The sequence below is a fragment of the Helianthus annuus genome, chromosome 4, assembly GCF_002127325.2.
Source record: "Helianthus annuus cultivar XRQ/B chromosome 4, HanXRQr2.0-SUNRISE, whole genome shotgun sequence".
NCBI lineage: Eukaryota > Viridiplantae > Streptophyta > Magnoliopsida > Asterales > Asteraceae > Helianthus > Helianthus annuus.
Window position 1 is genome coordinate 47,321,869 of NC_035436.2, and position 17,434 is coordinate 47,339,302.

A 17,434-nucleotide genomic window follows, 5' to 3' on the forward strand; every position below is an offset into this window, starting at 1 on the left:
GATTTTTAATGGTGTTTTACTTATGAGTTTGACGTTTTGTATTAGAGCAATCAAAAGACCGTTTTACCCTTAATGAAGCGTGTCCACGTAATAAAGTTGGTGTTATTTACAAAAACGTCACCGTGTCAATTGAATCCATAGATTGTTTTGATCCAAAGGATGAGAGGCGTTCTCATCGTTTTCACACTTATAGGTGTTTTGTCTAAATCCTGCCCCGATATATATATATATATATATATATATATATATATATATATATATATATATATATATATATATAGAGTAGGAGTTGGGTGGAAAGTCTATTTTTCCTAGAAAGTCTAGGAAGCAATAAGAATTGGACATGTGTTATTGAGGGGTTTTAACTAGAAGGGCAATAATGTAATTTCACATTTTAATTTTATATTTGGAATTTATCTTCATTAACTAACATTGCATGATCTCTAATGTAACCAATTTGGTCCCTGATTTTCGGAAATATTGTTGTTTCGAATCCAAATCTCATCCAAATCTTATTCAAATCATATGTATATACAATTCTTTCTATCGTTTACTTCTTCACCGGCAGTATTCGTATTCAATAAATTTTTCAGAGAGAAAAATCATGGCTTCAAACATACTTGTTGATTGTGGATATGGTTATTAACATTTAACTGCAAAACCATCAGCTTGTTCTTGGTGATGTGTTTTAACAGCAAGCAGATTCATACAGCTGTGTTTTAACAGCAAGCAGATTCATACAGTTGTGTTTTAGCATTCAGATTCATACAATTGTGTTTTAACAACAAGCAGATTCATACAGTTGTGTTTTATCGTTCATGTTGGTAATGCTGGAGGATTTCTTGACGCTGTGTTTTACCATTCAGATTCATACAGTTGTGTTTTAACAGCAAGCAGATTCATACAGTTGTGTTTTAGCATTCAGATTCATACAGTTGTGTTTTAACAGCAAGCAGATTCATACAGTTGTGTTTTAGCATTCAGATTCATACAGTTGTGTTTTAACAGCAAGCAGATTAATACAGTTGTGTTTTAGCATTCATGTTGGTAATGCTGGAGGATTTATTGACATTGTGTTTTAACAACAAGCAGATTCATACAGTTGTGTTTTAAAAGCACAGACTAATACGATGTGTTTCTTCATGAAGGATAGAAGGAAGAGAGAGAGAGAGAGAGAGGGAGAGAGATAGAGAGAGAAAAAATTGCAAGAAATGTGAGGTGGTTATGGAATGACAATTATTTCCATATTTAAAACAAGATAAATGACATATCTACCCTTGATTAATTAAATAATCCTATTTTTAAGAAACACATATTACCAAAATGCCACCAAGATGATCTCAACCATTAAACATACCCATTGGATGGTCCAGATCGCTTCCTAGACTATCTAGGAAAAACACACTTTCCGTAGGATCCCTACTCTCTCTCTCTCCCTCTCTCTCTCTCTATTTATATATATATATATATAGGGTAAGGTTCATGCGAGAACCACCTTTATTGCGAGAACCGCGAGAACCAATGTGAACACAACCTAAAATAGCTAAAAAAACCTAACCCCCACCCCCCCCCCCCAAACAAAAAAACCTAACCCCCCCCCCCCAAGCTAAATGCTAAAAACTAAACCTCCCAAAAAAGCCTAAAAAAGACCTAACCCCCCCCCCCCAAAAAAAAAAAAAAAAAAAAAAACCTAAACCCCCCACCCCAAGCTAAAATGCTAAAAACTAAACCACCAAAAAACCTAAAAAATCTAAAAAAATAAAAAAAACACACAAAAATAAGTTTTTTTTTTAGTATTTTTTACATTAAAATCGCTACTTTTAGTAGCAATTTTTTTTTTTTAAATAGAAGAAATTTTTTTGGCTACTAAAAGTAGCGATTTTTTAATAAAAAAATGTTAAAAAAAAATTTTTTTGTGTGTTTTTTTAGCTATTTTTGGTTGTGTTCACATTGGTTCTCGCGGTTCTCGCAATAAAGGGTGGTTCGTAAGGATCATTCTCCTATATATATATGTTTATTTGCAAGTAGATGACAAATAACAAAATAATCGGATTGAGTAATCCTATAAGGACACTTACAGTGGGAATTGGTAACAACATAGAAATTGGTAACAGAATGGATGTAAAAAAAAGAATGTAATTTGTAGTGATTACCAGATAAATGAGGTATTCAACCGAGTAATCGTAGAAGGATGAGCCGAATTAGATATTGCAGTGGTGACTTATGAGCAGATGTATGAATGTCACTGGATGAGTTATCGTCGGAGGAGTTGTCAGCGAAGGAGTTATCACGGTGGTGGTGCGGTGGTGTCGGTGGTGTCGCGGTGGTGGCAGAGGCGATGTGTCGACGACGGCGGCGGTTGTCAAGGGAATGGTAGCCGTGAACGATGATTTGAATGAGGATGTAAACCCTAACTATTTCAACAGAACGAAGATGGAAAATGTAAACCCTGCTAGATGGAATTTCACTTTAATTACAAAAATGCAATGTGTTCACACTGGTTCTCGCAATAAAGGGTGTTAACTACATGTACTCCATTTTCAACCCACCTATTATACATTGCAACGTATACATTATGCACATGTGCATTCCCACCATAAAATATGTCAAACAACATTATACATTACTACCTCTACGTTATGCACATGTGCAATGCCAACATAAAGTATGCCACTCATCATATCACATCAATAGGTAACTATGCATTTCCAACATATAACTACCTCTACGTTATGCACATGTGCAATGCCAACATAAAGTATGCCACTCATCATATCACATCAATAGGTAACTATGCATTTCCAACATATACTATACTATACACCATACAACATTGTAAACTACATATCCTATACCAAACACTATCATACATTACCACTATGCATCATAATATATAAATATGCACATGTGCATAGGCAACATAATCATTTACGTCACAATATTAGACACTTGTGTATTTCAAACATATACTATACTAACCACCATATAACATTTGAAAACAGTGTAAACTGATTATAATCATTCGGAAACACAATATATATCACCACTATGCATACTAATTCACCTTATGCACATGTGCATTTCCAGCATACACTATACCACATCAAAGCATATAGAAATAAGAAGTCCCTCGTACCATGTGCATTTCCGCTGATTGCCCTCTTGTGTTTATACCCAAACGATATTGTATGCATGCTATTACACATGATTTACGTTATATTGTGTCACTAGGATCAATTTCTTGGTACGAGGGACTTCTTATTTCTATATGCTTTCATGTGGTGTGTTGGTTTGTTGTTCGTTTTCGAGCCGAGGGTCTCTCCAGAAGCAGCCTCTCTATCCCTATGGATAGAGGCAAGGTCTGCCTACATCCCACCCTCCCCAGACCCTATAAGTAGCTTCGCTATTTGTGGGATTTACTGGGTATGGTTGTTGTTGTTGTTATAGTTGTCATCGTCCAATAAACAAATATATATTATCATTAAAAAATAACTAACATATAAACCACCATACAAAAATGTAACACCCCAAAAATATGCAATTTATATGTTTTACTTTAAATGTTTAAATATGAAAAATCAACTAAGATTAAAAGAATGTGATGTTAGTTTATAAAAGAATGGAAGTTAGTATGTTAATATAAAGTAATTAGAATTAGAGGGGCTGAAATTGTAAATGATGAATTAATTTTATTAAATAACAAATAAAACATAAAACACACTGTGTGTGTGTTCTCTGGAGATCGATCAAGAGGGGGAGCCAAGGGGGAAACCCTAGTTTCTGCAAATTACCAAAATTGAAAGAGAAATCAAAGCCAAATCATATGCATGAACCCAATTCTCTAACAATCTAAGCTTGTCCTACAAAGTGGTAAGTCGAATTTCTGAAATTGATGAATTGTAGAAGGAGGGTTTCGACCCAATCATGAATGTATGCAGAAATTTGTGTATTTGTGAGTTAGGAAAACATAATAGAATAAGAATTTTGTTAGAATTTGGTTATTTGAATGATATGAAGCCTATACCCACTTGATGTGAATAGTATGATGAATATGATGATCAAGTTGTTGCAAATAGGTGAAATTTTGATATGTAATCTTGTATGAAAAAGGGAAATTCTGGGTAGGTTGATGTAGGATAAAAGAAATGTATGAATTTAAATCGTTTTGATAATCCATGAAATGAATAAGTAGAATAATGCTTTGAACACTTGTACCTTGTGCCTTGTGCCTTGTTAATGTTGTGCACACCAAGTGTATGATGAAATGCCTTAATAAAGATTTCAGCCATGTTAGTCATAAACGCTATGTGTTTTGAATGTGTTTATAATGTAGATGTAGATTTCATGATGTCTTACCAAGTAGGGTATATAGACGAGTATGAGATATAAATTCTAAGTATGAATGGTATTGTTTAGGTATAAAGGAAGAAAGTTCAAGTCAAGCAAAGCAACAAGGGAATCAAGATCGAGGTACGCTACTTGTACAATTCATGATTTTATTATATTGTTGTGTTTAACATAAGATGTGTCGAATTGAATCGAGTATGAAAATAGTATTTGTGTGGACCCTTTTATGAACGGGTCGAAGGATTAGAATGTAAGAATAGAAGGAATGGTATGAAGTTCCATTTGGAACATACTTATGTGCAAGAATGAAAGTATGTAGTAATTTACAAGTTTGCGGATGTCATAATGGCTATAAGTCCGTAAATTGGATTCTTGAGTTAAAAGAAAGAATTTTAGATCTAATGAGTTTACTTTGTTGTGGCGATGTAGGTAAATCTCAAGTTTAGCTATCAAGCTTCGCCCGGTTCGAACACGTTTCAAGGCCCGTCTCATGTTCCGCTACTTTTGTAAAGAAGACAATGTTTAATACTTTTGTCGCTTTGTCTATATCTAGTAGTTAAAACTTAGTTCTTATTATGTTTGTCGGTTGAAAACCTTAGTAGGATGTATGTATTTTAAACTTAATGATTTTAGTATGTGTGTCAAAGTTGTTTGATGGTATATATTATGACTTTTAAAATGTGTCGTGTTAAACATAAATTTTGAATGTGAAAGACAGGGGACCGCTCGTTTTACGAACGGGTCATGCCCAAATTTCGTTAGATATAGTATGCCATTATTTAAATAATTTAAAAGGAAAAATTTTGGGCGTTACAAGTTGGTATCAAAGCCTAGGTTTGAGGGATTTAAGCATCAAATGCTTGAACTCAAACCGAAAGCTCGTGTGAAGTGTGTGTTCGTTCCGCGACGCGAAGCAAGTAAGTACCTTTAAAATTAGAATTTTGTATTACGAATAATTTAGTTACATAATGCTATGGAATTGTTACGGGATGTTGTGGAAGGGTGTGGGATGAATCGGATTAGTTTGGGTTAGAACGGGTCGGAAAATGGTTGCAAAAATATGAAAATCATCCATAGTATGCTGGGCGTCACCGTAAGCTACGGTGGCTACCGTAGCTTACGGTAGACCCTGAGACAGATTTGCCACCGTAAGACAGTAGCTTAGTGGCGTAAGGAAAAAGACGCCACCGTAAGCTACGATAGCCACCGTAGCTTACGATGGGGACCATTTTCAGCTAATTTCAAATGTGTTGTTCTGTTTGATGTTTTTATCACACGGGAAGTATTGAAAACGTTATAATACGACTCTAAAGAATAAAAAGAATGATACCAAGATATACGGAAGAAAGAATGCCATGATGACTGGTTGTCTGAAACGTTGAGCTTTCAAAGGAAGTTTAAGTATGAAATATTCATGTGTAATTTCTTTTATATATTAAAAAGAATGAAAGTTATGTATTACTAGCATGATTACATGATAGAAAGGATGAATGAAAGTTTGAAATAAAGAATGATGTTTATGTGTAGATGGCGGATACGAATGAGGACGAAGCGACACAACAAGAACAACTGAAAACTATGATTTCGGAAGAGGTTGGAAAGGCAATCCAGGCAAATATTCCTCGATTAGCCCAAGAAGTGGAGAGTCACGTGCTAGAAGTGGTAGAAACGATGATGACAAGTAAGATGGATGAGTTGAAAGGGAAGATTGATGAAATACAAGGAAAGAAGGGGGCTCGCAAATGTACTTACAAAGAATTTATGGCATGCAATCCTTTACCCTATAAAGGAGAGATTGACCCTATAGCATGTCAAAGGTGGATCGCAAGTATGGAGGCGGTGTTTGTAAGGAGCCACTGTGAAAAGGAAGACTAAGTAATGTTTGCCACCGGTTTGTTACAACTCCAAGCTAAAGACTGGTGGGATGCTTATAGTAAAGAAATTGGTGAAGACAAGGTTCAAGTCTTGACGTGGCAAGAGTTCAAGGAACCTTTCCTAAAGTACCACTGTCCGCAATCTGCCATTGATAGGATCCAAGAAGATTTCTTACATCTCCGTCAGAAAGACGAAACCATTGATGAAATCACTAACACTTTTCTTGACAAGCTGAAATTCTGTAAAGAAATAGCAGGAACGGAAAGAATGAAGACAAACCGCTATCATGGTATGTTGAAGGCTGAATATCGGGAGTTCATAACTCCCGCTAAATATGAAACCTTGAACGAGCTCATTAACTTGGCCCGAGATAGGGAGATTGAACTAAGAAGACAGGCAGAAAGAGGTGAGAAGAGAGTGTCTGAGAATGTTCCCAGCTCAAGCCTGTCAAAGAAACAGAAATTTCAAGATCATGGCAAGAAGGATAAGGCGAATGATAGCATTCCGAAATGCAATACTTGTGGAAAGTTACACACAGGGGGAGTGCTTGAAAGGGAAGAAGGGCTGTTACAATTGTGGTCAAGAGGGACATCCATACTATAGATGTCCTAATCCTACCAGGACGTGCTATAACTGTTTCCAACCGGGTCATATTAAGGCTGAATGTCCCAAGCTCCAACAGAAAATCGATAAGGAAGTAAGAAAGGAGGAAGCCCCAAGAGCTAAGGGGAGGATGTTTCAGATCTCGACTGAAGAAGCAAAGGACCACCCGAATATTGTGTCAGGTATATTCTTATTGAACTTGATGCCTACGTACGTGTTATTAGATACTTGAGCCAGTAGATCGTTTGTATCAAGTGAATTAGTGACACACCCCTCTTTTAGAATCGAAAGAATGCATGTGCCATTAGAAGTAGAGATAGCGGATAGTAAGAGTTATTTGTTGCACGAAGTTTGTAGAGATTGTGAAATTATCATTGAAGATGAAAAGTTTGCCATTGACCTTATTCCCATGGTATTGGGGGAATTTAAGGTTGTAGTTGGCATGGATTGGCTAGCCAAACATCATGCCGAAATTCAATGCGAGAAAAAAATAATCCATGTGTTAACACCGGGAGGAAAACAAGTGAGTATACAAGGGGAAAGGAATGTTAATTCGAAGCTTTGTTCTATAGTCTAAGCATTCAAGTATGTGCGAAATGGAAGTAAGGCATTTCTAACTTACGTGATAGATACTAACCAGAATACCCCCAAGATAGAGGAGGTTGAAGTTGTGAATGAGTTCCTTGATGTATTTCCGGAAGATTTGTCGGGGCTTCCACCGGAACGCGAAGTAGATTTTAAGATTGAATTGTATCTCGATGCCAAACCTGTAGCCAAAGCTTCTTATAGGTTGGCCCCAACTGAGATGCGGGAGTTAATGGTTCAGATACAAGAATTACTCGACAAGGGATTTATACGCCCGAGCGTGTCGCCTTGGGGAGCACCTGTTCTTTTTGTTAAAAAGAAAGATGGTTCGATGCGCATGTGCATCGACTATCGAGAGTTGAATAAGCTAACGGTGAAAAAACGATACCCGTTGCCCCGAATCGATGATCTCTTCGATCAGTTACAAGGGGCAAGTTGGTTTTCGAAAATTGATTTACGGTACGGATACCATCAATTAAGGGAAAGGATGAGGATGTGGCGAAGACGGCATTTAGAACGCGATGCGGACATTACGAGTTTTTAGTAATGTCCTTTGGGTTAACAAACACGCCTGCCGCGTTCATGGATCTTATGAACCGAGTTTATCGGGCCATGTTAGACAAATTCGTTATAGTTTTTATTGACGATATCTTGGTTTATTCCCGAAGTAAAGTCGAACATGCATGCCATTTGCGCGAAATCCTTGAAGTACTCCGCAAGGAGAAATTGTACGCAAAATTCTCTAAGTGTGCTTTCTGGCTTAGAGAAGTACAATTTCTCGGTCATATGATTAATGCGGATGGTATCTTAGTAGATCCGGAAAAAGTGGAAGTTGTTATGAAATGGGCACCTCCAAAGAACCCAAGCGAAGTGAGAAGCTTTTTGGGTCTGGCGGGCTATTACAGGAGGTTTATTCAGGATTTCTCAAAATAGCCTTACCTTTGACAAAATTAACAAAAAAGAATGAGAAGTTTGTGTGGGGTGGTGACCAAGATAAGGCTTTCCAAACATTGAAAGAAAAATTATCAAGTTCTCCGGTATTGACTCTACCAGATGGCGTAGAAGATTTGATTGTGTATACGGATGCTTCTCATCAGGGGTTGGGAGGCGTTTTAATGCAAAGGGGTAAAGTTATAGCATATGCATCGAGGCAGTTGAAGCCTCATGAAGGAAATTACCCAACTCACGATTTGGAGTTAGCAGCAGTGGTATTTGCCTTGAAGATATGGAGGCATTACTTGTACGGAAATAAGAGTACGATTTATTCGGATCATAAAAGTCTCAAGTATTTCTTCGAACAAAGGGAATTAAATATGAGACAAAGAAGATGGCTAGAGCTCATTAAGGATTATGATTGCGATATTCTCTATCACCCGGGAAAGGTGAACATCGTGGCCGATGCCTTGAGCCGTAAGAATCACCTATCTATAACTCGAGTGACACCAATGAGGATGATTATTACTCCTCGAATTCTTGAGGTAATATGAGAGGCGCAAGTTAAATCATTAAGTACGGGAGATCCAAAGAAAGAAAGGACGAAGGGGTTCGCGGATAAACTGGAGGAAAATGTGAATGGGTTAAAGACAAGGTTCGGTCGAATCTGGGTACCTTGGTCATGCGAGATAAAGACTATGTTACTTGATGAGGCTCGTAAATCCCGTTTTTCGGTCCATCCGGGAGCCACAAAAATGTATCGAGATTTGAAGAAAAATTTTTGGTGGCCCGATATGAAACGTGATATTGTCAAGTATGTTGCAAAATGTTTGACCTGTTTGCAGGTAAAGGCAGAACATCAGAGACCATACGGAAAGTTACAACCGTTAGAAATTCTGGTATGGAAATGGGAAGAAGTGACGATGGACCTAGTGACCAAGCTTCCTAAGACAAGGAAGGGTCATGATACTATATGGGTGATCGTGGACCGCCTCACCAAGAGCGCACATTTCTTACCCATTCGGGAGACTTTCTCTTCTGAAAGGATGGCGGAAATTTATGTTAATGAGATAATATCTCGACACGGAGTCCCTGTATCAATTGTGTCGGATTGAGATACCCGATTCACATCTCGATATTGGCAAGGTTTTCATGAGAGTATGGGTACAAAATTACATTTCAGCACCGCCTACCACCCCCAAACGGATGGTCAGTCTGAGCGAACCATTCAAACACTCATCGACATGCTGCGAGCGTGTGCTATAGATTTCGGGGGGAGCTGGGATGACCACTTGCCATTGGTGGAATTTTCGTACAACAATAGCTACCATAATAGCATTCAAATGGCACCGTATGAAATGTTGTACGGGAGGAAATGTAGAACTACCATTTGTTGGGGAGAAGTGGGGCAAAGAGAAATTGCGCCCAACGATGTGATAGCCAAGACTAATAAGAAGATCGATCTTGTCCGAGCCCGTTTAAAGGCGGCTCAAGATCGACAGAAAGCCTATCCAGATCGAAGAAGACGCCCTATTGAGTTTCAAGTAGGTGATCGTGTGTTATTGAAGGTGACTCCATGGAAGGGTATAATCCGTTTCCGAAAGTGGGGAAAGCTAGGTCCTCGTTACATAGGGCCATTCAAGATTCTAGCTCGAGTCGGGAAGGTAGCATATCGGTTGGAATTACCTCCAACCTTAGATGGAATACATGACACATTCCATGTGTCACAATTAAGAAAGTGCTTGGCAGAAGAGACGGCGTACGTGCCCCTTGACGATATTGTATTAGACGAAAGATTGAATTACGTTGAAAGATCGATAGCTATCAAGGATTCTAAGGTAACACACCTTCGGAACAAAGCTATAAAGCAAGTCTTGGTGCAATGGCAACATCGGAAAGGATCAGATCTTACATGGGAGCTAGAGGATGATATGAGGGAGCATTACCCAGCGTTATTTGGTACGTATTAAGGTTTCAGGGACGAAACCTCTTTTAAGTGGGGTAGACTTGTAACACCCCAAAAATATGCAATTTATATGTTTTACTTTAAATGTTTAAATATGAAAAATCAATTAAGATTAAAAGAATGTGATGTTAGTTTATAAAAGAATGGAAGTTAGTATGTTAATATAAAGTAATTAGAATTAGAGGGGCTGAAATTGTAAATGATGAAATAATTTTATTAAATAACAAATAAAACATAAAACACACTGTGTGTGTGTTCTCTGGAGATCGATCAAGAGGGGGAGCCAAGGGGGAAACCCTAGTTTCTGCAAATTAACAAAACTGAAAGAGAAATCAAAGCCATATCATATGCATGAACCCAATTCTCTAACAATCTAAGCTTGTCCTACAAAGTGGTAAGTCGAATTTCTGAAATTGATGAATTGTAGAATGAGGGTTTCGACCCAATCATGAATGTATGCAGAAATTTGTGTATTTGTGAGTTAGGAAAACACAACAGAATAAGAATTTTGTTAGAATTTGGTTATTTGAATGATATGAAGCCTATACCCACTTGATGTGAATAGTATGATGAATATGATGATCAAGTTGTTACAAATAGGTGAAATCTTGATATGTAATCTTGTATGAAAAAGGGAAATTCTGGGTAGGTTGATGTAGGATAAAAGAAATGTATGAATTTAGATCGTTTTGATAATCCATGAAATGAATAAGTAGAATAATGCTTTGAACACTTGTACCTTGTGCCTTGTTAATGTTGTGCACACCAAGTGTATGATGAAATGCCTTAATAAAGATTTCAGCCATGTTAGTCATAAACGCTATGTGTTTATGATGTAGATGTAGATTTCATGATGTCTTACCAAGTAGGGTATACAGACGAGTATGAGATATAAATTCTAAGTATGAATGGTATTGTTTAGGTATAAAGGAAGAAAGTTCAAGTCAAGCAAAGCAACAAGGGAATCAAGATCGAGGTACGCTACTTGTACAATTCATGATTTTATTATATTGTTGTGTTTAACATTAGATGTGTCGAATTGAATCGAGTATGAAAATAGTATTTGTGTGGACCCTTTTATGAACGGGTCGAAGGATTAGAATGTAAGAATAGAAGGAATTGTATGAAGTTCCATTTGGAGCATACTTATGTGCAAGAATGAAAGTATGTAGTAATTTACATGTTTGCGGATGTCATAATGGCTATAAGTCCGTAAGTTGGATTCTTGAGTTAAAAGAAAGAATTTTAGATCTAATGAGTTTACTTTGTTGTGGCGATGTAGGTAAATCTCAAGTTTAGCTATCAAGCTTCGCCCGGTTCGAACACGCTTCAAGGCCCGTCTCATGTTCCGCTACTTTTGTAAAGAAGACATTGTTTAATACTTTTGTCGCTTTGTCTATATCTAGTAGTTAAAACTTAGTTCTTATTATGTTTGTCAGTTGAAAACCTTAGTAGGATGTATGTATTTTAAACTTAATGATTTTCGTATGTGTGTCAAAGTTGTTTGATGGTATATATTATGACTTTTAAAATGTGTCGTGTTAAACACAAATTTTGAATGTGAAAAACAGGGGACTGCTCATTTTATTAATGGGTCATGCCCAAATTTCGTTAGATATAGTATGCCATTATTTAAATAATTTAAAAGGAAAAATTTTGGGCGTTACAAAAACAACCATAATTTTCAATATAACACCGTTCTATCCAACTTTCTTTCATTAATGTTTTCCACTATCTCGTCGCCCTTATCATCCATCACATAACATCCATCAGATCGTGCATTCGTTTACTTCTCCTATTCCTTGTATTTCTTTCTCCTGCCGTAACTGCACATGGCATCAAAGAACATCGTTCAACATGAAAGTAACAATTGGATGCACATGTGCATCATAAATTACCAACTGCATCATCGACTAATAACCAACCTTTTTTGGCTTTTCACTTAACACTTTTGTATTCAGCTTCCTTATCATTTGGCAGTTTTATTGCCCCTTCGTCATTCGATCTCAACAAAAGTGTTATTTTCTTCGCTTTTTTCCGTTCTTTTTTGCCTACAATAATAACTGAAACATAATACAATCAAACATGCAATTTCAATTAGTATGTGCATTAAACAACTTTTTTCATCACTGTAAACGATATGCATTTGTGCATCTATATGCACATGTGCATCACATATCATTGTCATTATGCACTTGTGAATCAATATACACATGTGCATCACATATTCTTATAATGATGCTTAAAATCAATCCATGTGTAAAGTTCAATGTTATGTGCTCAAATTCAATATGCACATATGCATCAATTTAAACAACAACATCAAAATCTAATTACACAAAATCATATACACGTATATTAAACAAAGCTGCTCATGTTTGCTATGCACATGTGAATCACATGAAACAATAACACCATCATATTCTAATTACACAAAATCACAATAACACCATCATATCCTAATTACACAAAACCACGTATCTTACACAAAACTGCTCAAGTTCACTATACACATGTGCATTACCTAAAACAACAACACCAGCATATTCTAATTATACAAAATCATGTACACGTATCATAAACAAATCTGCTCAAATTCACTATGCACATGAATGATATTATTAACTTTATTTGGTTCACATATACATACTAGGTTGGCTATGGCACTATATAAGATCCATGCGATAACATAACAAGCACAGTTAACAGATCAACGACTTGAATCACATTCATATAAATCATTGATATAAATCAAAACTACTGATAAAAACAGATACCTAAAGAATAATATATATATCTACTGGTAATAATCAGATCCTTACCGAGTGTTAGATGGCGTGATTGGCGAATAATTGAGATTTGGCAGGGATAGTCGATCAGCGATTAATAAACGGACACGATTTCTGATTTCTAGGGCATGTTGATCAATGGTAATCGATGATTTTGTAATCGATTACTGAATGTAATAACAATCAGTAGGGCTGTTCAAAAAACTCGTGGCTCGCAGCTCGCTCGAAACTCGCTCGAAAAAAGCTCGAAGAAAGCTCGGCTCGAAATTGGCTCGGTTGTAAACGAGCCAGCTCGGCTCGGATCAGTTTATAAACGAGCTGAGCTCGAGCTTGGCGTGGCTCGGCTCGTGAGCTCGTGAGCTGGCTCGATAAGGTTTACATCCTTCATTTTTTGTCCCACATCGCTTAGAAAACAAAAACTAAGGGAGTATCTCCCCTATAAAAGAAGGTAAAGACAATGGAGAAAGTGATTTTACTATTTATACTTGCATATTTATCCGTATGGTTAAATTAAATGGCAATTATGGCCCTTAGGCTATGAAGAGATTCATTTTTAAGTAATAAATTTTGCGATTCTTTGTTAGTTCGAGCTAGATCGAGCCGAACCGAGCTAGCTCGAATTCTAATCGAGCCGAGCTCGAGCCTCAAATTTCAGCTCGATTTGAAATTCGAGCTCGAGCCGAGCCAGATCGAATCGAGTTCGAGCCGAGCTCGAGCTGGGTCTAGCTCGGCTCGACTCGGCTCGTTTACAGCCCTAACAATCAGTAACCGATGATGAATGATTTTTTTCAATTTGTGCCATGAATTGTGCCCTAATTTGTATGATGATACGGTGATGTTGATAATAGAAATCTAATTGCCGAGATTGTAGACACCGTGTTATTAACATTCAGTATTTAATTACAATAATACTCCCTGTTCACACTGGTTCTCATGGTTCTCGCAAAAGGAGTGGTTTTCGCATGAACCCTACCCTATATATATATATATATAGGAACGGGATCAGGAGAAAACGCTCAAAAGTGTAAGAACGGTGAGAACGCATCCTGGCCCAACACGTGGCGCGGGACATGATCAGGGTCCGAGGGGTTTTTTTGTCTTTTCAATCTTCTTTTATTTTGCTAACGCGGTATAATATTTTCTGGCGTCTAAGTTTTTTTGGTGTTAATTGTATTTATTAAACTTTTTGGCGTTGTATTAATTGTTTTTGTGTCACATAGATAATTTTTTGGCGTTATAGCGTTTTTTGGTCAATTCTTTTGGCGTTTTGTGGCGTTTTGTATAATAATTCACTACGAGTCATTAATATTCATAAGTTAACATTAAGACCAAATGTTTTTTTTGGCATTTAATGAATTTTTTTGCGTTTAATGCATTTGACTAGTTGCTTTGACAGCACCTGTTCTCACAGTTTTCACACTACTAGTGTTTTGGTGTTTGTAGTTTTTGGTGTTTTATATAATAATGTATTTTATTTTTAGAGAATTAGATAACAAAACAACAGATAACTTGATAACAAAACAATATAAAATGAAAAAGAAAAAAAAAATTAAAAATGGTAATCTAATTTCTCTTCCGAATCTTCACTGTCATCAACTCCTTCTTCTTGAATTTGTTTTGGCGTTTTGAACCTTTTAAATACCTTAGCTAGATGCCAACTTTCCTACATAAACCCCGTCTTTTTTTAGATGAAACTGCTTAGTGGCATCCTGTTTTTTGGTGTGATATTCTTGTTTGGTGGTATGTCATTAAAGATCAACTATTGCTTGATGCTATTTGTAATAATTGAGTCCAAAATAGCATTTCACACTTGTGTTGATCCCTTTGTTCCATGCCTATATTCATCGAGAACAAAGCTCACATGATGGCATATCACTGTCATCAGTCTTTTTTTCTTGAATATTTGTCCATCTCATTCAGCAAAAATATTATTGAGATAACCCTCTCAGAAGAAGAATCCATTCAGTTAAAGCTTTGCCATCTGTAGTTTTTTTTAACTAACATTTTTTGGCGTTTTAAAGTAAGTGGTTTCTAGAGGATATGGCGTTTGTGTTTTCTGGGTGTGATCAATTTCATTATGCATAGACCCCTCTCTTATAGGAGTTTTTTGGCGCGTAGTTTAGGCGAGACTTTTTTATTGTAATAAATGATAGTAATAAAGTAACAGTCTTTTCAGTTACTGTTTTTGTATTTACCGTGTTGATCAGCTTTTATCAGTTTTACAGGTGATAGATGTCACATCTTCTAAGTTTAGCGTTTTTTTAAATGGCGTTATGCAGAACAAGATGACAAAATACAATAACGAAGTAAATAAAATATTAAGCAGGAATTTTTTTTGTTATTTTTGGCGTTTTGTAAGGAATAACCATTTTTAGTATTTTTTTGGCGTTTTGCTAATAAAGAGAGAAATTTATCAATTAATTATCTTAAAAAAAGAAGATTACAAAGAGGAAAAAAATTAAAAGCCTTCGTCAGAAGATACTTTCTCCGAAAAGTATCCATCACTTGCGTCATCTTCTTCCTCCTCGGAGTTTTCATCTGGATCTTCATCCATGTCATCACCTTCACCTTCATCAGCTTCTTGTTCCTGAAGATTCTGAAGCCTCCACTTGAACATGTCTTGCATTAACTCCAATTTTGAGTCTATTTCTGTGTTGGTACAAGTGGTGTTATGCAATTCTTCCATGAAACCAAGACGCTGCTTTTACCCATAATGAAGCGCGTCCCACATAATAAAATTGATGTTATTTACGAAAACGCCACCGCGCATTCTAGTCCATGGATTGTTTTGATCGGACGACCCATAAGCGTTCTCACCGTTCTCACACTTTTCACCGTTTTCTCTAAATCCTGACCCTATATATATATAGATTGAAGATCCTGTACATTAATTTAAAAGTGTGAGAAATATTGTGGAGATGACATGTGTCCACAATGTAAATTAATTCAAAAGGGTAAACAAGTATTTTTTTTCTTATTGATTTAATTAATTGATAAATTTCATAACCGCCACCCTTAATTATAGGAATATAAATTAAGAATTAATCTACGTATATGTGTCATCTCGTTCATCAATTATTAATTTTGAAGATCGCAGAATGAAAATTTATAGAGTGATGGATTCAGAATGAAAGTTTTTATATAACACTACAAATCTCTATAAAATACTACGAATAGCATATAACACCATATAACCCTATATAACACTACAACATTATATATAACACTGCAACCACCATTCAGAACCGTATAGTGTTATATATTTTTATATAGTGTAATATAGTGTTACATAGTGTTATATGGTGTTATATAGTGTTTTTTGGTGTTATATAGTGTTATATGATGGATGTATAGTGTTATATAGTGTTATATGGTGTTATATAGTGTTATTTAGAGTTATATAGTGTTATATAGTATTACATAGTGGTATATAGTGTTATATTTTTCTAATGGCATGTCTATGATATATGTATAGTGTTATATATTGTTATATAGTGTTATATGGTGTTATATGGTGTTACATAGTATTATATGGTGTTATATAGTGTTATATATTTCTTGTAGCAGTTACACATTTCTATATTTTTTAGCAGTTATATATTTCTTGTAGCAGTTATATATTTCTTTAGAACTAGTGGGGTGCCTGCACGATGCGGCGGGAGCACAACACTTAGATCGGTGATTTTAGGGGTTGCACTAGGCAATTCAAATAGTAAACTACTTTATATCCTTTTGGTTAACTACAAATTTTTTTTAACCCCGTCGTCTGTAAAACTTGAACCCAAGACCTCCCTTCCTAATGTAACGCGTGCGTCCCTAGACTTTTAGCTATTGTCACTTTTAGCCCCTGTACTATATGCAACTTGACACTTTTGATGCTTTTGATTCTTGAAACTTTGTGAGTCTATTATGCTATGAGACTATGACACTGTGATACTATGGAAACTATGATTCTATGATACTATGATTCTATGATACCATGTTTCTATGATACTTGGAAGGTAGATTCTTGACTCTTGATACTTTGTTGCTTGACTCTCGAGGCTCGTGAAACTTGAGACTTGGTTGAACGAGGGACTAGAGTCTTGTCATTGGCGGAAACTATGAAACTATGGAAACTTTTGTGTTAATGCTATAATCTAGTTATACTATTACCCAATAATACGCAACGCCTAATCTAACTCGCAAAACGAATCAAAGACGGTTAAACGAAAAAGATGGGATTGACTGAATGGCAATCCGGCTGGATGACCATTCGATCGGATAGCCATCCGATCAGATGACCAACCGATCGGATGGCCAGTCGACCGAGTTGCCATCCGATCCGCTGCACATC

At 36.3% G+C, this 17,434-nt stretch overlaps 1 long non-coding RNA gene across 1 annotated transcript; it reads left to right on the top strand.

Annotated features, from left to right (window-relative positions):
* The first annotated feature begins 10,634 nt into the window (after positions 1-10,634).
* On the top strand, positions 10,635-11,729 carry LOC110934598. Its single transcript, XR_002588469.2, has 3 exons — positions 10,635-10,703; positions 11,232-11,285; positions 11,592-11,729. It is a non-coding gene; the product is annotated as an uncharacterized LOC110934598 (long non-coding RNA).
* The last annotated feature ends 5,705 nt before the right edge of the window (positions 11,730-17,434 follow it).